The 26129-nt window shown below is 39.4% G+C and overlaps 1 protein-coding gene across 4 annotated transcripts in view; it reads right to left on the bottom strand.

Moving 5' to 3' along the window:
* LOC135715328 (innexin shaking-B) overlaps window positions 1-26129 on the bottom strand; it is a 157620-nt gene that overhangs the window by 28588 nt on the left and 102903 nt on the right. Inside the window, exon 1 of one of the 4 annotated variants that reach the window (XM_065238648.1) lies at window positions 12957-13004. The exons of the other annotated variants lie outside the window; for them this stretch is intronic. The gene's annotated coding sequence lies outside the window, so the exon portion shown is untranslated. Of the gene's footprint in view, window positions 1-12956; window positions 13005-26129 lie in introns of those variants that run through there. 4 annotated transcript variants of the gene reach the window in all.

Below are 26129 nucleotides of genomic sequence, written 5' to 3'. Positions count from 1 at the left end.
ACCAAATGATCATAGCTTTTATAGAATCTTACAGAATTTTAGAGACACTGCATTTCAAGCGTTAAATCTGTCTTTTGTGCAGTTATCTAGTTATCAGATGAAGACTGCACATTGTAGTCGTAATACGTATCTGTCATAGCTACCAAAATGTATTAAATGGAATTAAATGGAAGATAACATTTTTTGCTGTTTTATTATAATAACTAGCATTTTTTTTAACTGGCAAATTATGTATCTTGATAGCTGCCCTAGCGACCTTTTAATAATTGTTGTAGCACTGCAAAAACTATTTTGTCCGTTACGATGGTGATGATGATTGAGGTTTGAGCTTCGCGCGCCCCAGGGGCTGTTCATTAACTACGAGGACAGTTTTTTGGGATTATTGCCTCCCATCCCCTGCAAATTTTTTAAATTTGTATGGGCCGTGGATAATTGCCACACCCTCCCACCTAAACCTAAATACTTCTCATTATTTGAGGTGAACAAAAAGGTGAACAAAAAAGTGAACGCCTAAGCTTTTTCACATTTATATCGCTGTGAAGCAACTGTAAACTATTTAAGAATTTATATCTGTCACTGTAACCAGTTATTTTATGATTACTAATCTGGTTACGATGTCATCCTTAATTATCATAAAGATAAATTGTCCAGCTAAAACCGTTGTAAGGGTAAGCGGTGGCATCATCATCATCATCATCATTATAATCATCATCATTATCATCATTATCATCATCATCATCATCATCATCATCATCATCACCTGCCAACAAACAATTTTAGGTGTAGACAAAAATTAGCTACATAAGCCAATTTTTTGGCTGTATAAGCTAATCTGCAGCAAAATTTGCTAGTTGGGCTCCCATGTATGGTTACTAATATAATTTTATAAATCGTATGGGAATTTTTGGTCAGGTTCTGCTCACTTCCCTGACGACAGCTAAAATCTGTTTGGTTGTGGTCCTGCGCCAGGTTACATCGACTCACCTAGCTATAAAAAAATGTTTTTCGGAATGTGGAAATGGAAGATTCTATAATAATATTTTGTCCTTGAAATTTACAAGAAGAAGTTGAAAAATAAGTTTGATACATAAGAGGCTGAACATCAAACCTCTCAAACGGTCTACGGAGTTTATGAACAGCCCCTAAAACCAGTCAACCTGAATCATAAAATTTCAGATTTATGTGTTCAGGTTTTATGTGTTAAACATATACAACCTCTTCTTATAACTTACTACCGTGGACCTTTGTTAATATGGCCAACATTTCAGTCATATAAACGGGGCTCATTTTTAATTTAAACTTCTAGAAATCCAATGAGCATCATAAAGGCGTGGCTCTGGAAGTCTGATTTGTAGTTTTGTATTGGTTCTGCATTTCGCATTCTAATCGTTCCATTTCGCTTTACTCCGCTTTTATTTTCTTTTATAAACAGAGTTCAGATTGATAAAAAAAACTACAGATTACCGGATTAGATTATTACTTACTTCAAAATATTACCTTACCATCTAATGATATAATAATTCCGAAAAAGATTTTATGCAGCGAAGTGAGTTCAAGCAGGACATTAATATGATTAGCAATCATCTTGTTCTGAATTCTTCATAAGATTTGTGTCAAATTGTGAGTTTTGGCTCATATAAGAGTTTCTTTTTTTCGGGACATAAATCCACTGGGACCTGTAATTTTATATATTGTAGTATATTACGTGTCCTTGATTTAGTGCATGCCGTATTCCTCCATCACTATTGAGAAATTATGTAGTATTCTGTTTTTCCTTGGCGACAAAGTCAAACAATAACAGTTTATCAGAGCCCTCGTTTTGGCAACTTAAACTAGATAACAGCGAAATAATATAAGGAATCTTATAGAAGACTAAGCCATTTTCTTTGTTTGAAGATCGTAATGAGTGGATGAAACCCAATGAGGTGTATACAGGTGAGAAAATAATCGTAGTAGGGTGTTCGTGTAGTGTTTGTGAAGTATACCTACATGATGTCAAGCTCCACTTTTTTCATGTCAATTTTTTTTAGGATTTTCTACAATTGCGACTTCTCCTCTAACACATCAGACCAGCTTGTTAGGTTCACTTGGCCATATTTGGAGAGTTCGTTCCATTTTGTCCTTTATAATGTTTTCATACTTAATTTCCGAGTACTAGTGATGCGTACAAATATTTCTAACTCATTTAATACGCGTCAATCAAGCAATACAGCTTGATTGAATGTTCCAGTATATTATTAATGACTCCTACATTGAAATGTATTTGAGCGGAGCTTATCGTATACGAAAATAGCTTCAGAATGCTCGCGTTCTTGAAATGGGATTTTGGAGTTGCGATATATCTGTCACCTTCTAACTCCCGGATTTAAGCTTCTTGCAACTACACTCAGGTCTTTTTTTACATGAGGGATATGTACCGTGTAAAAAAAAACCGTGAAAAAAAACCTACCAAGATTTTAATTTTACAAATGCTTAAATATTTTTAAAAATTCTGATTTTAATCCCATTCGCAATTATAGCATGCTATAGTCCATACACACTTTATTCAGATCACCGAAGTTGGTAGGATTTAACCGGGTTTTTGAACAGCAGAACAAGTCGGTAAAATTTTCAAATGACCGTTGCACGTGAGAAATCAAGAAAATGTATAAATTTTGTTTTTCATCAATAAATGGGGCAAACTAAACAAATTCTGTACAAGCTCGGAATAAATTTTCTAAAAATTGGATTTTTCACTGATTTTAAAACTTTTACTGAAAAGTTCTGTAGTTCAAAATATACCGAACGACGGATGCCTGGATTAGTGTGATAGACATGTTTAAAAAATTTCTGTATTTTCACCAAAAAATGTGATTTTTTGAAAAGTATGTCATTCGATTACCTTTTTTTTAAACGGATAATGTGATTGAATAAAAAATGTACCGTGTAAAGCGCGACTCAGCGGCACTAACCGTGTAAAAAAAACCGAATAAAAAACCGCGTAAAAAAACTGTATAAAAAAAGATTTCAGTGTAGGGTAACTGATGATGGTTGGACCTATTTAGGCCGGTTTCACACGACGTCAACATTCATGTCGTATTTTTTTTATGAATTCAACATATAATTATGAAAAATGCGTGATTAGGGGAAAGATCTACCTTTCTTGTTTCTAATAATAACATAAAAAGTTAAATATTATGAACAAATGATTTTATAAAACGTTTTTTTCAGCAAAGAATTATGATGTTCGTTGGACCTATACTGATCTTGGTTGGACCTAAAAAATGATGATGGTTGGACCTATTTTTGCAAATGCTAGTTTAGCCCATATTTGTTCAAAAACTTTGTTTAGAGCTTATTGGTATCAAGAAAAAAAAACCCTTTTTATACAGTTTTTATGAATTTGCTATTTAAAAAAATCAAGAAATTTGAGTTTAACTTCGTTTTTAAAAAAGTTTACTTTCCACGCATTAGCCATTCATCATGGCTCATTTTCTCGGAAATCACTGACCCGATTTGGAAATTTTTTAACGTCAAACTATAGGTATTGTGGTCCCATTGAAAGCTATCGAATATTTTTGGAATCGGTCAACTGGTTCCGGAGATATGACCGGAACAAGTTTCAGGGTATATGGAACATGGACCTAAATTTGACAGGAATAAAACCTATCATGCGACACTTCACATTACTTCCAAATTCGATAACAAGATCAATAACAAAATTGAGTGCCTTGGATCACATTGGCCACTTCCGGGCATTTTCTGGGTGCCCCCGGGGAATTTAGGGGCTTCAAATGACAGAATATCAGAACTTAATTCCGGTTTTAATGTTTTTTTCTCCTAGGAGTTTTTTTTTTCGGAAATAATTTTCAGTTAGCAATTTTTAGTTTGTTTACAATTTATTTCAAACGGCGCCGGTGGTGTAGTGGTAAGCGTGATTACCTCTCACCCCAGCAGGCCTGGGTTCAATCCCAGTCGGCGCCGCCGGGATGTTCTGAGGCATAACATCTCTGATCACGCCTTCCTTACAATTTATTTCAAGTTAATTCACACACAGAAGGTGTATGAGAAGTGCTTAATGTAAATTCATATTAACAGATTCTTTCGTGGTAGTTCGGAAATCGGTGGTTACCCTTTCAGCCAATCTGACGATGGAATTCCTCCTTTAAATTTACGCCCAACTAGTGACGCAAGGTCTTTAGCAGCTTCCAAGATCTTTTTGGTCGTCTTGGGACTGCCAGAAGCAGCGCACATACAAACCCAATCCCCTAGCTGGTTCTCCAAATCAACACTCAACACTATTTTCCTTCCATATTTCTTGCCGTGGCTTCTCTTAATTTTTGCGTGAAGTGTCGTTTTCGGAATATTGTACCTTTTCTGTGCCTGATACGCGGTAAGTAATTTATTTCTTACTAAAAGAACAGCCTCTTGAAGATTTTCGACCGTATAACTCTTTTCTCTAGCCATTTTTTCAATCGAAGAAACTGATCACTCGGCCAAAACGAAATCGAATTTCAAATCAGCTGCGCATGAAGGATGTAGACAAACCGAAGCGCACCTAGCGGCCGTCTTAGGAAAAACATAGGTCCAACCATCATCATCCGTATGTCCAACCATGATCATATTTATCTATTCGAATTTCGTCAATTATTCAAACATTTTAGTGAAACCAATGGATAAATGGCGTACTAACGTGTTATTTACACCTTAAAGCAGTATTTTACTGCGTGAAAATAAAAATAAATGTACAAAATATTCCCTTTTTGTATGTTTGAAAGTAAGGCATGATGACGAGCTAATGCGTGGAAAGTGAACTGTGTTGAAAACACATTGAAACTCAATTGTTTTGAAGTTTTTTCAATAAAACACCCATGCAAATTGAAAAAAAAAGAGTTTTTTTAATAGTAAAGTGATCTGAGAAAATAAAAAAAATAGCGAAGTTTGACTGAACTAGCGATTGAAAAAATAAGTCCAACCATCATCAGTTTTTGGATAGGTCCAACCAGAATCAATAACCCTATTTATATAAAAAATGGTTGCAAGAGGATTCTATCCATAATGCCACTGCCAGTCATTGTGTTCACACGCACACACACACACACACACACACACTCACACACACACACACACACACACACACACACACACACACACACTCACACACACACACACACACACACACACACACACACACACACACACACACACACACACACACACACACACACACACACACACACACACACACACACACACACACACAGACACACACACACACACACACACACACACACACACACACACACACACACACACACACACACACACACACACACACACACACAAATACACACACACACACACACACACACACACACACACACACACAAACACACATACACACACACACACACACAGACACACACACACACACACACACACACACACACACACACACACACACACACACACACACACACACACACACACACACACACAAACACACACACACACACACACACACACACACACACACACACACACAAACACACATACACACACACACACACACACACAGACACACACACACACACACACACACACACACACACACACTGAGGGTATAGCCTGCTGGAAGCTCTGGCAAAGTTGAACGTCAGTCTGGCCAACGAAGGAACCATCAGATCAGCACCTTCCGCAAAGATGGTAGGGAATCCATTATCGACGTTACTTTCTGCAGTACGTCGCTAATGGCAAATATGAACTGGACAGTGTGCGAGGAGTACACCCATAGTGACCATCAGGCGATCCGGTACAGTATCGGCGAACGAACACCGGTGGAAATGCGGAGGACGAAAGTAAGCGAGCGGAAGTGGAAGACGAAGGCATTCAATAAGGATCTCTTCATCGAAGCTCTAAGGGTAGACAACAGCGTCCCGGGCCTAAGCGCGAATGAGTTGACCGAATTATTAGCAAGGGCATGTGACACAACTATGCCGAGAAAACTGGAGCCAACGAACAGGCGGCGTCCAGCCTACTGGTGGAACGAGGAAATTAGCACCCTCCGTGCTACTTGTCTTCTAGCCAGAAGGCGTGCTCAGAGAGCAAGAACAGAAGCAGACAGAGAGGAGCGCAGGGTGGTGTTCCGAGAGGCCAGGGCTGCACTGAAACGAAAGATAAAGCTGAGCAAGTCAAATAGTTTCAAGGAGTTGTGCCGCGATGCCGATGCCAACCCCTGGGGCAACGCATACCGAGTTGCGATGGCGAAGATCAGAGGCCCAACGATGCCGGTTGAAATGTGTCACAACAAGCTGAAAGTCATCGTGGAGGGACTTTTCCCACAGCATGACCCAACGAACTGGCCACCTACACCATATGGCGAGGTAGATGAAGACAACGTTGAACAAGTCTCCAACGAGGAACTCATAGCAGCAGCGAAAGGGTTGAAAGCGAATAAAGCTCCCGGCCCGGATGGAATTCCCAACGTGGCGTTGAAGGCGGCGATCCAGACGTTCCCGGACATGTTCAGGATGGTGCTGCAGAAATGTCTGGACGATGGTCAGTTCCCTGATAGGTGGAAGGTACAAAAGCTTGTGCTGTTGCCGAAGCCCGGAAAACCGCCGGGGGATCCTGCATCGTATAGGCCAATATGCTTGCTGGATACTGTAGGAAAGCTCTTAGAGAGGATCATCCTCAACAGGCTGACGAAATGCACGGAGAGTGAACACGGATTGTCGGAGAGACAGTTTGGATTCCGGAAAGGGAGATCGACGGTGGATGCAATTCGGACAGTGATTGACAGAGCCGAAAAAGCTTCCAAACAGAAGCGGAGAGGAAATCGATACTGCGCCGTGATTACGATCGATGTCAAGAATGCATTCAATAGCGCCAGCTGGGAGGCCATCGCCAAGGCGCTCCATAGAATGAGGGTTCCAGGCTACCTCTGCAGGATTCTAAGTAGTTATTTCCAGAACCGGGTCCTTGTCTACGTGACAGACACGGGGCAGAAATCGCTTAGAATCACGGCGGGGGTTCCCCAAGGCTCCATTCTAGGTCCCACGCTGTGGAACGGAATGTACAATGGCGTGCTGACGCTCAAGCTGCCCAAAGGAGTTGAGATCGTTGGCTTTGCGGACGATGTCGTCTTGACGGTAACCGGTGAGACGCTGGAAGAAGTGGAAATGTTGGCGGCTGAGGCGATAGATACGATTGGTAACTGGATGCAAGGAGCGAAGCTGCAGATAGCCCACCACAAAACAGAAGTGATGTTGGTCAGTAACTGCAAAGCAGTGCAGCGGGCAGAAATTACCGTTGGAGAGCACACCATTGCTTCGAAGCGCATGCTTAAGTATCTGGGAGTGATGATCGACGACCGGCTAAACTTTAATAGCCACATCGAATATGCTTGCGAGAAGGCGACGAAGGTCATCAACGCAATAGCCAGAATCATGCCGAACAATTCTGGTCCAAGCAGCAGCAAGAGACGTCTTCTGGCTAGTGTTTCCTCATCAATACTAAGGTACGGAGGTCCAGCCTGGATTGAAGCACTGAAAACGAAGCAGAACCAAAGGAAATTGAGCAGTACGTTCCGGCTCATGGCCATGCGAGTCGTGAGTGCGTACAGAACCATTTCGATGGAGGCAGTATGCGTTATCGCCGGTATGATCCCAATCGGCATCACCTTGGCGGAGGACTACGAGTGCTATATGACGAGAGAAACCAGAGGAGTACGAAAAATGGTGAGAACGGAGTCGATGGCTAAGTGGCAGCAGGAGTGGGATGCAGCAGAGAACGGTAGATGGACACACAGGCTAATACCGACTCTTTCGACCTGGGTGAACAGGAAGCATGGAGAAGTCAACTTCCACTTGACGCAGTTCCTGTCTGGTCATGGCTGCTTCAGGAAGTACCTGCATCGGTTCGGACACACAACGTCACCCTTCTGTCCGGAGTGTGGGAATGTGGAAGAATCACCAGAGCACGTGGTTTTCGAATGTCCTAGATTTGATGATGTGCGAGAGGATATGCTCGCCCTTAGCACGGAGAATGTTGTCGAAGAAATGTGTCGAGAGGAGGGCACCTTTAACGCCGTCAGCAGAGCAGTAACGCAGATCATGTCAGCGCTGCAGCGAAAATGGCGGGAAGACCAACTAGAAAGTAGTAATGTGCTCACACAAGTGCGAACTGAAAGCCGAAGCCGGGAGAACTCTCCGTCAGAGTAGGCTGTATCCACCACCAGGGATAACCGAGTAGAACGTGACGCTGGGAGATAAATGGCTCACAAATTGGAGAGACGATCAGCGAACTGGAAGCGCCAATTAGCTGAGGTAAAGTGAGGTGCGTAATGCACGGCCCCCTCCGAAGTAATACGACAAGTGGTTCCGGGGGAAAAGGGCAAGGCGTCTAAGGAGGTTTTAGTGCGGTAAGAATCCCACACACCGTGTCACCGCGACTGTGCGCCCAGTCGTCAAGCGGTGGCACGATGGCCTTTTTGAAGGTTTCCTCCTTGCCAAAAAAAAAAAAAAAAAAAAAAAAACACACACACACACACACACACACACACACACACACACACACACACACACACAAACACACACACACACACACACACACACACATATATATATATACACACAGCATGACCCAACGAACTGGCCACCAACACAGAAAAAAAAGTTGTTGAATATTACATCCAAACTGCTGCAACCAGGTCAATCCATCGGTTGTGTAATATAACGTTGTACGATGTACATCGATTTTGCGAACAAAATTACATCCATTGATATAATATTGTATCTGCTTTTTGCTATTACATCATTATTTCATACATCAGCTTGGATTACATTGATCGATATTACATTTTTTTTGCTGTGTACACCATATGGCGAGGTAGATGAAGACAACGTTGAACAAGTCTCCAACGAGAAACTCATAGCAGCAGCGAAAGGGTTGAAAGCGAATAAAGCTCCCGGCCCGGATGGAATTCCCAAGTGGCGTTGAAGGCGGCGATCCAGACGTTCCCGGACATGTTTAGGATGGTACTGCAGAAATGTCTGGACGAGGGTCAGTTCCCTGATAGGTGGAAGGTACAAAAGCTTGTGCTGTTGCCGAAGCCCGGAAAACCGCCGGAGGATCCTGCATCGTATAGGCCAATATGCTTGCTGGATACTGTAGGAAAGCGCTTGGAGAGGATCATCCTCAACAGGCTGACGAAATGCACGGAGAGTGAACACGGATTGTTGGAGAGACAGTTTGGATTCCGGAAAGGGAGATCGACGGTGGATGCAATTCGGACAGTGATTGACAGAGCCGAGAAAGCTTCCAAACAGAAGCGGAGAGGAAATCGATACTGCGCCGTGATTACGATTGATGTGAAGAATGCATTCAATAGCGCCAGCTGGGAGGCCATCGCCAAGGCGCTCCATAGAATGAGGGTTCCAGACTACCTCTGCAGGATTCTAAGTAGTTACTTCCAGAACCGGGTCCTGGTCTACGTGACAGACACGGGGCAGAAATCGCTTAGAATCACGGTGGGGGTTCCCCAAGGCTCCATTCTAGGTCCCACGCTGTGGAACGGAATGTACAATGGCGTGCTGACGCTCAAGCTGCCCAAAGGAGTTGAGATCGTTGGCTTTGCGGGCGATGTCGTCTTGATGGTAACCGGTGAGACGCGGGAAGAAGTGGAAATGTTGGCGGCCGAGGCGATAGATACGATTGGTAACTGGATGCAAGGAGCGAAGCTGCAGATAGCCCACCACAAAACAGAAGTGATGTTGGACAGTAACTGCAAAGCAATGCAGCGGGCAGAAATTACCGTTGGAGAGCACACCATTGCTTCCAAGCGCATGCTAAAGTATCTGGGAGTGATGATCGACGACCGGCTAAACTTTAATAGCCACATCGAATATGCTTGCGAGAAGGCGACGAAGGTCATCAACGCAATAGCCAGAATCTTGCCGAACAATTCTGGTCCAAGCAGCAGCAAGAGACGTCTTCTGGCTAGTGTGTCCTCATCAATACTAAGGTACGGAGGTCCAGCCTGGATTGAAGCGCTGAAAACGAAGCAGAATCAAAGGAAATTGAGCACTACGTTCCGGCTCATGGCCATGCGAGTCGTGAGTGCGAACAGAACCATTTCGATGGAGGCAGTATGCGTTATCGCCGGTGTGATCCCAATCGGCATCACCTTGGCGGAGGACTACGAGTGCTATATGACGAGAGAAACCAGAGGAGTACGAAAAATGGTGAGAACGGAGTCGATGGCTAAGTGGCAGCAGGAGTGGGATGCAGCAGAGAACGGTAGTTGGACACACAGGCTAATACCGACTCTTTCGACCTGGGTGAACAGGAAGCATGGAGAAGTCAACTTCCACTTGACGCAGTTCCTGTCTGGTCATGGCTGCTTCAGGAAGTACCTGCATCGGTTCGGACACACAACGTCACCCTTCTATCCGAAGTGTGGGAATGTGGAAGAATCACCAGAGCACGTGGTCTTCGAATGTCCTAGATTTGATGATGTGCGAGAGGATATGCTCGCCCTTAGCACGGAGAATGTCGTCGAAGAAATGTGTCGAGAGGAGGGCACCTTTAACGCCGTCAGCAGAGCAGTAACGCAGATCATGTCAGCGCTGCAGCGAAAATGGCGGGAAGACGAACTAGAAAGTAGTAATGTGCTCACACAAGTGCGAACTGAAAGCCGAAGCTGGGAGAACTCTCCGTCAGAGTAGGCTGTATCCACCACCAGGGATAACCGAGTAAAACGTGACGCTGGGAGCTAAATGGCTCACAAATTGGAGAGACGATCAGCGAACTGGAAGCGCCAATTAGTTGAGGTAAAGTGAGGTGCGTAGAATCCCACACACCGTGTCACCGCGACTGTGCGCCCAGTCGTCAAGCGGTGGCACGATGGCCTTTTTGAAGGTTTCCTCCTTGCCAAAAAAAAAAAAAAAAAACACACACACACAGAGAGAAAGAGAGAGATACCACATCTGTATAGAATTCATTGGATGCAACCCGATTCTTGTCACTATCAACAAGGCGTAAAACGTAACAAGGACAAAGCAGTGTTCCTTTGATTCATGAAAAAACATGTACCCCTAGTTTGAAGTTGTCAGGGCTAGAGATCGGTGGTAGATCAAAAACTGTAACACGTTGTGCATGATTACCCGCTTTACGGCGCTGTTTAAGTTAAATTTGTTATTTTAGTTACATTACAGTTCAAATAGTTTTTGGTTTTAAAAGTGATCGACAAAATACAATAGGATTCCAGGGGAGTCAAATAACTTGAACTTGACTCAAATCGGTTCAACCATCACCGATAAAAATGATTGATTACCTTAGTTGGTTTTGAAATTTTACTTTTTTGATATTTTGACGATTTTATACGAGCTTTCGCCTGCTCTCACCATAGTGTTCTATGCCAACCAATAATATATGCATTGGTATATTGTGTAGCAAGCAAATTATACTATATATCCAGGGATGGCAAGAAAGTTTTCCACCGAAAATTTTTCCTTGAACAGGCCGGGAATCAAACCCACTGCCTCCGGCTCGGCAAAACCGTGACTTAATAGAAGAGTCACAATAGAGTTTTATGAAAGTTTAAGGCAAACCAAATGAAACTGGTTTCACTCAAATTGGTTTAGCCAGCTCCGATGAATCTGAGTTTCACAGTTTGTTTGACATTTTACTTCACACCAAATTTGATTAAATAATCATTATTCATTAAATTTCGTTGAGACAAATGATATAATATCTGAATTTCAAATAGGGAGCCAAACTTTCAAGTTAAATTGGAAAAAAGGACATTCTAACCTAGACCTTACGTATCGATCCCATCAAGACATGATTGGAACCGACGGATCTACTTTGCTTCCGAAGGAAGACGTGTCGAGAGATTGGTTGAGTTTGAACACTGACTCACTGAGCTGAAAGTCAGTTACACTTTTAATTTATCCAATGACGTTGTCATTATTAACTTTTGTCACTGGCAAAAAATAAAATACAATGTTGACGAAGGAATTTGTAATTGTCATAAATCAGATACAGTAGCTAAAGTTATTCAAACACAGTTTTTTTTTAAGAACTACTAGGCAAACGCAATTGCAAAATACAGACGAATTGCTGAGAATACAGAAACAAATTTATAGTGGATTATATCTGCAGCCATATACGCTATCAACTTTTGTTACTATATTTATGAAATCTATTTTCGGCATAAAAGGGTTCCAAGTCCATCGCTGAATTCCAGCATAAAGTAAAAAAATAATAACTCCTTATTATTTTCTTCCGGCGACATCTATCACAAAAATCAAGCAGGAATACATTCATATATTGAAACATAAATTTGGCAAAACTTCAAGTTAACAGTGGCCAGTCGCGAATATTCAAAGAAAACAGAAAATGTTACTCGTATGTTGCTGACGCACAATTTTCCACCGTTTTCACGATGATGCACACTTGAGACGTGGCAAAACTATTCTATTTTCAAAGCAACGTTGTGTTTGCGATATAGTCCAATCCCAGGAGTAGACAAGCTGTTCACACACCCGTAACTAGAGTGTATTGTATAAATTGCTGCTGGTATTAACTCCAGTACTATTGAACACCAATTCGGAAAATTGCCCCATACGAGGGCATCTAGTTGTTTTTCTCACATAATTTTGATTTTAATTAACTATTTCTTCGGCAGCATGTATTTTCCACATAACACAATTGTATAGAAACGTGCGAGATCCTTGACAATCAATCACTGTATGTTTTTCTTCAATTTATATTAATAGTACCAGCTTATAAAAAATCTTCTCTATCATCCACCCATGCACGAGTTCAAAGTCTTGGCAACAAACGGCAGTTATCGTTCACTTGTTTTATTCATTAGTCAGTCAAATTTGCAGAAATTGATAAATTTCCGAAATTATAATTTTACTACAGCTCCGAGCTGACGAGAAACGGTGTTCGGAAATATATTTACATACTGATTTATTTTCACTCGCACCCGGCGACGTTGTTAGCGTCTCGACGCCAAAATTAACACTAGTAGCCAATCCGTTATTTAAAACATAAAATATCTGGCCTCTCTCTCTGTCTCTCTCTGCAATATGTGCTTAAGTTTGAAATGTTTATAAATACGTAATGTATGTGTTGATTTTGAGAGTTTTCGGCAAAAAGGACTGGTATATATTTATATATTTTCGTTATAATTTTATACATTTTCTTTTCATTCGTTTTCTTGGGAATAGTGCAGGACAGCATTGGAATGTCAGTAAACGTGGTTTAAAAACAGGCCCATTTAGAGAGAATAAACGGACATGTGAATACAAGAGTTCTCGCGTGGCACACATGTTTCATCTGCCACGTTGAATCTCCTGTATTATGGTGTGGGGTTTTTTTTTGCCACGTTACGTGCTCTCTCGGTCGTGGATGTAACAATCGAAAAATTGAGCGCATATACTGAAATGAATATATGGATAAATGGATGGTAGGAGATGATTTTGTGTGGTTTATAAGATTTCATTCTTATCTTTTGTCTAGTCACTTTGTTTCTGTATTGATATTAATAAATAAACAAATGATCATGTAAATAAAATTAACTGCATACATTATTGATCCTTTTTGGGTACTACATACCAGCGCATATTGATAGGGGATATTACCCTATTATGGAACCTTTGCCTTCAGTGGACCACCAAGCGATGAATGCGATTTAATTTGAGAATTCGAGTGATTTACGAGTAAATTATACCCAACTCTTATGAATCAGATTTATGACAAATGTTGGGTTTATTATAAGCAAATTATATGTTAAACCATGAAAACTTTGCATTTCAGTTAGAAGCTGACAAACATACAAAGAGTGTAAATATTGACCAATTGTATTGGATACAAATTTTATAAATTTTTGACAGTTTTCTGGTAGAATTTTATGTGAGCTATTGTAATTTTCTGCACCTATCATGAGTATAAGCTGAATGTACATGTTTAAAACGAATTATTCTATGTGGTTCCCATAGGATGTCCTTTTATATCAACGGTGTATTACAGACGATATCAATTCATTTATAAAGAAAAGGAGAAGGGTTAGTAATGGCCATTTACTTTCACTAGCTTAATAACTTTTCCTAACTTTGCATACTAATATTTGGCAAGCACAATACACTGAAGAAGTCTGCGAATATGTCAAGGATAAGCAATTCAAGTAATTAATTAAAAGGATCTCTCTTTCTTAATACAGGAATTCCACTGATATTCAACAGGATTCAATATTTCATTGCATTATTTATATGAAAAATATAACTGAATTTATTATGTTATGATGTGGATGGTTAACACATCTACTAGGAGGTCCATAATAGCATAATTAACTCTACTTATGCCTTAAAGGGAGCCATATAACATTTTCATTGTTGCCTTTCTCTTACATTCCATGTAATCCGTATGGCTGTAATATCACTGGTAAATTTATTTTCCATACACTACTTGCGTCAAATTTCATCATGCGACAAATCAGATCAGATAACATCGAAATCGATAACAAGATCATTCCTTAATTTGACATCATATCAAATGAAAATTCAATAACAATTTCTTTACTCAGAACCACATTGGCCAAATCCAAACATGTTTGGATAACCATTCCCACACGGGATGTGTCTAGAATCTGTTGCATAGAATATATCCGGACGTGTTCTAGGTAGCATTTTTCTCGGACAGGGTTGAATCCATTTGTATTTCATCTTTCTATTACTCTGTGCAACACGAGTTTCTAGGACAGAAACATTTAAGCATATTTGGCATTTATAAAAGTTTTTTTTTAATTTTCTTGTGATCCCCTGAGTTAAGGCGAAGACAACAAATCAAGAAGACTGCAACTTTGCCAGAATCCAAGCGACAGATACAATGGCGATGCGCTTGAGTGAAGATAGAAGCAACGCATAGAAAAATGAGCAAATACACGACTTAACAATCTCGAGGGGACACGGGTGGGGTAGGGTTGAAAGGTACAGTAGCAGCACCTATCCCACCCGTGTCCCCTCGAGATCGTCAAGTCGACGATGACAGGAGCACATATCGTGGTAGGGGTAAACAATAGTTGCAATTTCCAAACCTACGACTGGATGCCTTCCTTCAAATAACAACTGAAGTGCGGTAAAAAATCGGTAGAACTGTTTCAAACACACTGTTGGTACTTGAGCGGTCGGTTTTCATCTCTTTTTGCCAGTGGTGGCGGGGGGGGGGGGACACCCCTCACCATCCCTCTCCAAAGGGGGAGTTTGGTAAAGAGAGATGAAAAAACCGATTTGTACCTTCCTTAAAAGTTGTCCTAGCTCGCTATCCTAATATCTATATGCAATCTTCACACAGCCGTACTCTAACGGAACTATCAACTCTATACTTTCATCTATTCCATCGATCGTATAAAATTACCACTACAGTCTGTTATTTGAAATTAGCATCTTCAACTATGTAAATCGTTGACTTCACGTAGAAGTAATATTAAAACATATAGTCAAAGTCTAAAATATACTTATGCCCAAACACGCTACGTATTCAGGTACCCCTCTTTACTGCTACACCGAAGCATATTGTAGAGCAAGTCTATTCTGACTGCGAAAATGACTGCGGGAATAATTTTCTAGAACATTTCAAAATATTGTATCGATGATTTGGTGCTAAATTTGTCAAATAAATAAGGCAGTGTTGCAAGCTCGATGATCTCATATGTACATACGATCGTTCTAACAGTTATACCTGGAGCCACCACTTTTTACTTCAGCATATGAGGAATTGAAATAAAATATTCATATGAGATCTAAACCATTCCATATTTCGTAATGAAAAATTAATAAGGCTGATGCAAATATTATTTTCATTTTATGTCCATCACTCAAACAGGTCAGGAGGGAATATATATTACTACGGACGAAAAAAAAACTACTGGATAAACAACTAATTAAATCATAAATTAATATCAATAAAATGTGTAGTTTTAGGATCAAGCGTAGCGTAAAGGAGTAAGGGGCAATTTTGAATAAGGCTATTTTTTGCCCTTCCAATATAGTTTAATTTTTTTAGTTTGAGGAGGGGCAGGGGTTACATAAAATAAAAATTTAATTTAATTATAAACCTTAGCCATGTTTGAAAAAATTTAAAAAAAAAAGTTAATCATAGAAAAAAAAAACCATACAGTGAATAAAATGACAAAAATGAGTAATTTTATCACAGAACATTCCAATGGAAATTCATCCAACAAGTACAAGGTGTTAAAAAATGATTCGTAAATTTTTGTTTGGTGCATCATTTTCTACGAATGATCACAAATATGAGCGTACGTCTGATGTTTCCTGGTTCAACCAACCAAACAAGCAATTAAACAAAGCACTGGAACATAATTTAGTGGTTGATTCCACTCACTGCGCAATAACAAATGCTTATTTTTATTTGTGAAATATTTAGATGCTATAATGATATTTTTTACTCAGCTACAATAAAAGGTTCTAAAGTATGCCTAAGAATGAGCGTTCCTGAATCATGACATTGCTGATTGTGACGCTCTGAAAGCGAAATTAATAGGTGTTCAACGTATACTTCACAACATTTTCTTGAATATGTGCTTGGAAGTTGTACTACCAGATTCTGACGATGTACCATGGTTGCTTACTTATGGATGACGATACATAAGAGAATATAGATTTTGGGCGGCATCCAGAACAACAGTTATATTTGGTAACGGTACAGGAGATGTGCCCGGCAAGTTTAACTTCGTTTTCGTTAATAAATTTGTCAGAAAACTCATGATCTGACAATTCGAAGGTTTACAGTTTAAACATGAGTACCTGGAAAAAAGCGTTTATTGAAGAAGGCAAAGAACATGTAAAGTTTTGGATTGATTTGTTAACCTTCCACTACAGCCACTACATTCACTTCAGTTCCCAAGTAACATTGTAAGTTTTATGGTGGATTTAAAGCAAGCTACAAGTCTAAATAATGGTCTACAGAACCCTCAAAAAACCAAAATTGTTACTTGGGTGGTACCTTGACAACGGGCTGGATTTTATAGAAAAGGACATAAATATGTCAAATTTCCCCCAATTAAGGCCAATCGGTAGTATTGTGCAATTATCAAGTGGAATTTGAAGAATACTGGCAAGGTGACTCAAGATGCTGAAGTGATGGCCAGATGTTGAAACAAACTGGCCGCTGAGATTGAACCCTGCTGTGTGTTTAACGGATGATGCCGGGAAATTCTAAGAAAGTTCTCTGTTTTATCTGAATCACGTCATAATAATTTTATGTTATTTTTTATGAAAGAATGATAACATCCTTGCTTCATATTTTTCTATAGTAAACACAAATCCGAGATAGAGCTAATTTCTTACTTACAGTTTCTAACTGAGCCACACTTTATTATTTGAGCATTTGATGTACCGTAAGTGGAGGTAACATTGGGCCAAAAATCATAATTTTTCGATCCCTACCTTACATCATTCACATTTTAGCATGTGAATATATTCATCAATATCAAAGTCAAAGTCATAAATTTTCATTTAATTAGTTGATTAGTTCATACCACATTTTACTACATTTAAAAATAAAATTGACAAATGTAACATTATGGGGGGTGACATTGGGCCAAAACATAAATTTGGTGAAAATATCTTAAAATATGTAAATGCAACGTAGATATTAGGAGTACACTTGGTTATTAGAGAGGGTCATCGTTATATGGGAAAACGCAAACTTTACCTCACCAATCGAGAACAACCTTTTTTTGATTTTATTTGGGGTCCCAAACAACTGTGCAAAATTTGGGGACGATTGGATGTAACTCGGCATTCCGCATTGCGTTTGAAATTTGTATGGAAATTAGTATGGGAAAATCAACTTTTTTGCATTTTTATCTCTAGAGACCACAATTCTGCATGAACCGTGCAACTAAGTATGTATAAATATAGCAAGTGCCTAACAACTTTGTCAAAGGAAGTTTGAAGCTTTAATGTATCTAAAAAAAAGTTATAGCTATTCAAATATTTATGATTTGAATTAAACACCAAAAATCCTTTTTTCTGCCAACACCAATGGGAGTCAGATTCCAAACTGAAATATTTTCGGAGTTTCTTATGAATTATTCAAAAACAATAGCTCTATCTCATATAGGTATGTGAGAGGGATGGGGGGGGGGGGGGGGGTAATAATATACCCCGCCCCCCTCACTCATAACAATAGAAGTAAAGTCTCAAACTGAAATAACTTCGAAGTTTCTTATCTTATCGATTTGGTATGTTCAGGATGAATTCTTCGAACATATTTGCTCATTCTCATAAGCGTAGTTAGAAATTGGTGGGGGGGGAGGGGGGTGCCTGTAGACTTGGAGACATACTTCAAGTCTCCGCGTACATCGTACGGGTTAGGCAAAAAATGTGCGTCTATCTTCAAAAAACTGTCGCATTAATGGCCCTTCGCTCATTTTCAACTTCTATTCAATTTTCATACTGCCGTGCTCTAACGGAACTATCCACCTACCCTCTTCTAAAGATCATTCTCTAGCTAATAAATCATCACACTAAAGCTTCATGTTAGCATTTCCAACCAACTCTGAAAATCGCTAACTTCGCGTATGAAGTAACATAAAAACACTTTGAATGAAAAATTAGTAGAAAACGGAAACTGTCTTCACCAGTTTCGTCTCAGACACAGGTATAGTCAGATTTCGCATGTTGGGCTAACTTTAAGTGGGCTACGTTTCAGTTAGGCTCCCAAGTCAAACGTCATTTCTAACAGTGCTGATTCCTTTTCGAAATTTCGACCGGCTTCATGCAAAAACCGGCAAACGAGTGGAGTAATGATACACATTATTACAATGCGATACAACGAGTTGCTTCCTTGATGGTTGTCAACGATATGGCTGAATGAGGTGTGAAACTAATTTCTGACTTATCAAGAAATTCACCCGAGACCTAGTTCAACAGCAATATTTGCTTCAGGGGATGGAACAGCATCAAAAAGAGTACCTTGAGAAATCGTAGAATATAATAAAATGAAATATAATCATTACAATCCAATGACATTTGTGTGAATATATCTGACATTGTATACTGCACCAAAAGAGTAGGGAAGGGAATGGGGGTACTCGCTTTCAAACTGCTCTTATGAGATTGAGCAAATGTTGTTGAATAACCCATCAAAATAATTCGAAAGATGGGAAACTCCGAAGTTATTTTAGTCTTTATGTTTACTTTCATTGATATAAGTGAGGGGCGAAAAGGATACAGTAAGCTTCATCTGAACATTCCAAACCGATAAAATAATCAACTTCGAAATTATTTCAGTTTGGAGTTTGACTTCCATTGGTACACCGGCAGTGTTGGCAGAAAAAGGGATTTTTTGCATTTAATTCGAAACAGTGATCTTTGAATAGCTATAACTTTTATTAAGGGCATTCTAGAACAATACATCCTTTGGCAAAGTTGTTAGGCACTTCTTGGGCGTATTTAGATGCGTGGTTTGTGGTTATGGTCCCTTGTAATAAAGATGCAAAAAAGTAGGTTTTCCCACACAAATTTCAAAGGCAAGGCTGAAAGCCGGGTTACAACCAATCGTCCTCAAGTTTTGCATAGTTGTTTGGGACCCCAAATGGAACCAACAAAAAAACATTGTTCTGAAAAAATGATCATGATGACAATGTTCTTCGTATGTATGGCGAAAGATCGTGTGTAACTGAGCACCAATGCTACCGATGCCAGGGAGGCAGCTCCCACATCTGGACCCTACCTATCGACCCATCAACTCATGAACCGTGGACCATCGGCTTTACTTCCCTGATTAGAGATGATATGCCTCAGAACATCATCGTGGCGTCGACTGGGATTGAACCCAGGCCTGCTGGGGTGAGTGTTAATCACGCTTACCAATACACCACCGGCGCCGCTGACTGGCACATTTTTAAAATTATGCTTTTGCTACTATTTATGACAGTTATCTTTGCAGCACTATTTTAATAGATCTGCTGGTTAATATTATCTACACTTTACTCCAGGAGTTCAAGAAGCAAATTCAAGTAATAAGTTTCTGAAAATTCAAGATATTTGCATCAATTAGTTTTTTCAATTTTTGTGCAATGTCACCCCGTCTTACGGTTTTAAATATGTCTCGTAACGAACATTATTTTGCCATTCATTAGAAGTAACAGATTGCCCCGAAATGTGGTTTCCACACCTGGGTAGATATCGCACCCATCAACACCAACGGTTTACTTCCCTTCCGAAGGAAGACGTTTCCAGAGATTTTTTAGCCTCAGAAAAATTCAAATGACCTCGGCTGGGATTGAACCCAGACACACTGTGGTGCGAATGTAGTCACACCACCAGCGTCATCTAGTTTTCATTTAATTCCACTTAGTATTTGTATCGACGTATTGTGACTACATTGTGCAGTAGACTGATGCAAAATTTGAAGGTGTCGCTCCACAGTGCTGAAATTAGCCTCCCAAAATTTGAATTTGTTTGGTTAGAAAGTGACTGAGCACAAACCATATGAAGTATGTATGAGAATTGGGAAATCCAATTTTTTTGGTCATTGCCTTCTACCCTTTTTCTATGTTTTTCTGAGAGCTTTTCTTGTTGGTAATTTTGTCAACTATAAATTTGATAAAGATCGTTTTTTGGTCAATCATCAAATAAAATAGTTATTCATTATTTAAGAAATTGGTTATCTTATGATATGATCATGCAGCTGGTTAGTAGGCAACACTGTATTTTGCTGTGTAACCAGCGATGCCACATTGTCAGATTTTTGTACATGCAAAAAGCTAGGACCCCCTCGCTTATTTTTATACCGAAACAAATAGTTCCAAAAATTAATTTTTTTTAGCCCACAAACTTGTTACAGAATCTTATTGGTTCAAAATGTCATGCTCAAAAATCTGTCAATGTGATCTCGGTGAGTGTGACATAATAGCCATGTTGTGCTCTATGTCACGTGCCTGATACTCCACGGTTGCCAGCTGAGCAGTTGATTGAGCATGATCTTAAGACATCAGCGTTTTGAACCATTAATAACTTTTGTTCCTTATATTTAATCGAAAAGTTATCTTGAGCAAAGTTTTAGCTGAGAAAATTTAATATAAGCATAGTTATCAAAAATGTATGTAGATAAATATGGTGCCTTGTTAGAAAGATATGAATATAAATTAATGATGGTGACGACCAGGAGGCGACTTAAGGGGAATAACATTTTTTCAACTCTTTTTTTCAAGAGAAAATTTTCATTACGTCGAAAGTAACAAAGGTAAACAAAGTCGAGCTATCAGTGTGAATCGATGCTCCTGCTATTACACTATAAAGGGCGAACACGAAATTATTGCGACACATTCAACAGGGCATAACTTTTTTTTTACCATTGGGTAAAAATCAACCAAATTTTGCACACTTTCTCATTGATGTGTATTGTGTACATGCTGTCAAACTCGAAGTCGTGTTTTTCGATTCAACGAAAATGGAGGTGAGCCAACGCGAGTTGAGAGAACAAATTCTTTCCAAACACCTGGAATTTCCTGACCTGTCGCACCGGCAGTTGGGAAAAATGTTGAACATTCACCATTCAACCGTCTCCAGAGTGTTGAAGCGGTTCCAGGAGCGGTTGACGTTGGACCACGGCAAAGGAGCTGGAAGAAAACCGGGACCGGAGAACAAAAAGACGGAGGGAAAGGTGAAGCGGATGATTAAAGCAAATCCCAACGTCTCAAGCCGTGATTTGGCTAAAAAGATTGGCATGTCGCAGAGCTACGTCCAGAATGCAAAGAAGAGAGCTGGATTACATACATACAAGGTACAGAACTTCCCAAACCGCGATGAGCGGCAACAATCGACGGCTAAAACTCGGGCACGGAAGCTCTACGAGAAGATGCTGACAAAATATGGCTGCTATGTGATGGACGACGAAACGTATATAAAAGCCGATTTTAAGCAAATTCCGGGGTTGGAGTTTTTCACCGGCAAGAGCAAGTTCGATGTGGACGACAAATTTAAGAAGAAGAAAATGTCGAAGTTCGCCTCCAAATATCTCATTTGGCAGGCCATCTGCTCTTGCGGACTGAGGAGTGAGCCTTTCGTGACAAAGGGCACAGTAAATGGCGAGATCTACAAATCTGAGTGCCTCGAAAAGCGTCTTTTGCCGTTCTTGCAGCAGCACGACGAAGCTCCGCTCTTTTGGCCAGATTTGGCATCATGCCACTATTCTAAAAGTGTCCTGGTATGAGGCCAATTCTGTCCATTTTGTTCCAAAGGACATGAATCCGCCAAACTGTCCGGAGCTGCGCCCGGTGGAGCAGTACTGGGCAATAATGAAGCGAGAACTTCGGAAGAGCAAGAAGACAGTCAAAGACGAGAAGGACATGTTAAGAAAATGGAAAAAAAAACTGAGAAACTGGTACCGGATGACACTGTTAAGACTTTGATGGAGGGCATCAAGCGAAAATGCGTTCAATTTTACACTCAAGGCTCCATCGATTAACTTTTCTTTTGATGTTTGAAGTAAATATATGTATAAAACTACCCTAAAATTTTGGTTTGATTCTAAACATTATAAGAAAATTGGCATGACATTTTCGGTGTCGCAATAATTTCGTGTTCGCCCTTTATACCAACAATCAATACGAAACTAACGATTTTAAATTGGCTCACTACTTGACTAGCCTATTGGTCCCAAGCAAATCGATTAACGCACCCCATTCTAGTCAAAATTGTAGTACTACACAATGTTTGTTTTGATTCGCTATGAAAGTTTGACAGATAAAATGAGGGGTTATTAGATTTTCCTATGTTTCGAGGGGTGAATCGATTAGCTTGGGACCGAAGATAGTACCAGAGCTGAGCCAAAAAGTTGGGCACATTTCTTCGGGACCTACTAGTCTTAGAGTTACCTCTATGTTTATACTGTCCGAATATAGGATCACATCCCATTTTAAAAATTTTACCAGTAACATTGCTTTTTGATGTAATCAACTTCCCATGAAAATATTTTTCGATGTTACTTAAGTTACCTGATTTCTATGGAGATGCCGTTTTTTCTTAAGTAACAGTGCAGAGAAACCTGTGAAAAGTGTACGTTCGTCGTTTCGCTTTTAAAGTGAATAAATCGAACTGTTTGTTGCTAAGATGATTTCGGTGGTCCTAAAATGATGAATAGGCTGCACGTAAGGAGACGTGATTGATAATTCTCTCAAATATCCTGGTAAATACACTTTGACTTAAGTAACATTGGGGGACCACTAAACGACATATAATAACTTTTTTCCTCAAAAACCAGTATTTTTAGCATGACAGCTAGCGATCTGCTTTGTATGATTAAAACTCTGCTTAATATGTTAAACATTGCTATCACTATGAGATTATATGTGTTTAATTGGAAATTGGAATAACTTTTCGGTCATCAAAACAAAAATTTATTTTATAGGATCGGTGCGAATGTTACTTTAGACATAATGAAAATTTGCTCTTGATTTGTTCCGAATTCAAAATAAATATTACATTTCATTTAAGTCTTGTTGCTCCAGCTACTACAGTAATTTACCAGCCTTAATTGCTATGATATATCTAAGTGTTTTTTGATTGTTTGCAATTCAGTATTGTAAACAGGTTTTTTTAGACATGCATTTATTATGCATATCAGTATGACAATTGACATCTTAAAACTAAAATCTAAAACTAAATCTTAACTATTATCTTAAAGTATGAACGAAATTAATCGTTGCAATTGAGGATTGCAGCGATTTTTGCCTGAAATTATTATTTATTTTGTTAGACATTTATTCTAAAGCCTCAAAATTCGAAATTCTATGTACCTCGGTAGTACTTTAGGGATGGTCCATTAATTATGTCACGCAAATTTGGCCCATTTTCAACCCCCCCTCCCCCCTTTGTCACATTTTTTGTATGGACCTTAATTTTTTTTGTATGGCTCGTCACAGTTTTCAAAACCCCCCCTCCCCCCTAAATGTGTGACATAATTAATGGACGACCCCTTACCAGGGAGGCAACTTCAAAATCATCTTCAGAACTTTGTTCTGAATCCTTCGAAGTGCTTTTTTCCTGGTCGTGAAACAGGTAGATCATATTGGCACAGAGTAAAGCATGGCCGGTCTAAACATTTGTTTAAATATTAGAAGTTCATTCGTCAGGCAAAGTTTGGATTTCCTGTTTATAAGAGGATATAAACATTTTATATATTTGTTACATTTGGCTTGAATAGCCTTAATGTGATCTTTAAAAGCTATTTTATGGTCAAGTACTAACCCAAGATATTTCACTTGGTTCGACCAGGAAATTGGAACTACGTTCTTAGTGACTATGGGACTACTACTAGGTTTCAAAAAAGGAAGCTCTAGGCTTAATATTGAAAAGTTGGGTTTTGGAAGCGTTGGAAGAAATCTTCTTTTTTTTTGTAAATAAGAAGAGAAATATTTAAAATTTTCTGCTGTCTGCTGCAAATGACATGAAGACTTCTTCCTTTAGCAGAAATGCCTGTATCATCGACGAACAAAGATTTGTGGCAACCCTGGGGCAAATCAGGGAGGCCCGATTTGAAAATGTTGTACAATATAGGCCCAAGAATGCTACCCTGAGGAACTCCTGCTCTAAGAGGTAGTCGAACAGATTTCTAATTTTGATAATTTACCTGCAGAGTTCTGTCATTTAAACAATTTTGAACTAATTTCGTAATATAGAGTGGAAAAATAACTTTTTCAATTTAGCGCTGTTGAATGCTTTTTCTATATCTAAAAGAGCAAATCCAGTTGAGCAGCCTTCAGATTTGTTTTATGACTCTTAAGAGTTGATGAGTAGTTGAATGCCCATGGCGGAATCCAAACTGCTCATCTGCAAAAATGGAGTTCCTATTGAGGTGAAGCATCATTCTATTTAAAATTATCTTTTCAATAAACTTTTTATTGAAGAAAGCAAACTTATTGGACGGTAGCTAGAAGCTTCAGCTGGATTTTTCTCCAGACAAGTCACGAATGACCCAAGAGTGTTAAAGTGACCATAATAATAATAATAAAAAAGTACATAAAACTTTATTGCAATCGGAGATATTTGTCTTTTAGTAAATACATTTTTTAAAAGTTTTTTAGCTATATCTCGAAAACTATCCTACTGTGATTTTATTTGACTGCATTTTTAGATTCAGCGCACGATTTTACACAAGAATCATTGGTAAAAGATTCAAGTTAATTTTTTAACTGTTATTTGTGAATTAGTGTTATAATTGAATCGAATTTAACCTCGCATTTTGGTACTGAGGCAGCTCTTGCTTCAACTACAGAAGTAGTCAGAGATTCAAGAGCATAATTAATTTCATATTTGGTTTACCAAGGTATGTTTGGATCAAAGCTATATTCCATAAATGTTCGATATTGCTCCCAATCAGTTCTATGCTAATTGAAAGTAGAGCTGTTGGGATTAGAAATTAAATCATGAGATATTTCAAACGTTACTGGAAGGTGATCAGAATCGAATCCAGCATGGGTAACCAATTGGCTACAAAGTTGACATGAATCAGTTAAGACCAGGAAAAAGAATAATACCAAGAAATTACATGCAAAATACTTAGCAAATCACAATAATTGATATTTGGATACCAAAAAAATACCTTTTTTATATAATGCGTTTATTTTTCCAGGCTCATTTGCCGTAGCTTTGCGGAGCCGATATTCATTGTTTAGATTACAAAATTTCTTAAAACTAACGTTAGTAAAGCGGGGGCCGATTACTCGCGGCCATCTCGAGGTTAGAGATAACAAATTGTAACAGATGGATGGCAGGGTAGGGATTGAGAACACAAGGTTTGGAAAGTAATGTGCTCTTGATCTCGAACTAAGCGACCAACTGATGAAAAAGACAAACATGGGGGTACACCGATGGGCAGCTAACACCTTGGGGGAACACACGATGACACTAACTACTAAATCCTCAGATCTATCCGTTTTAAAAACACATAAATTAAATTGCAATAGTCGAGATCTCGGTTCGCCAAGATGTCTCTAACGGGCCGCATAGGTTGTTTCCCTCGGGCCCTGATGGATGCGGATAACTTGGATCTAGCAACACAATGGAGGGTGCATGACCAAAGCACGTGGTCAATTTCGTGATAGCTAC

This window comes from Ochlerotatus camptorhynchus, unplaced genomic scaffold (genome assembly GCF_037179485.1).
Source record: "Ochlerotatus camptorhynchus isolate MF236.1 unplaced genomic scaffold, CSIRO-AGI_Acam_v1.1 ptg000855l, whole genome shotgun sequence".
Lineage (NCBI taxonomy): Eukaryota > Metazoa > Arthropoda > Insecta > Diptera > Culicidae > Ochlerotatus > Ochlerotatus camptorhynchus.
The sequence above is the reverse complement of the archived record's forward strand: the minus strand, read 5'-3'. Positions and strand labels throughout refer to the sequence as shown.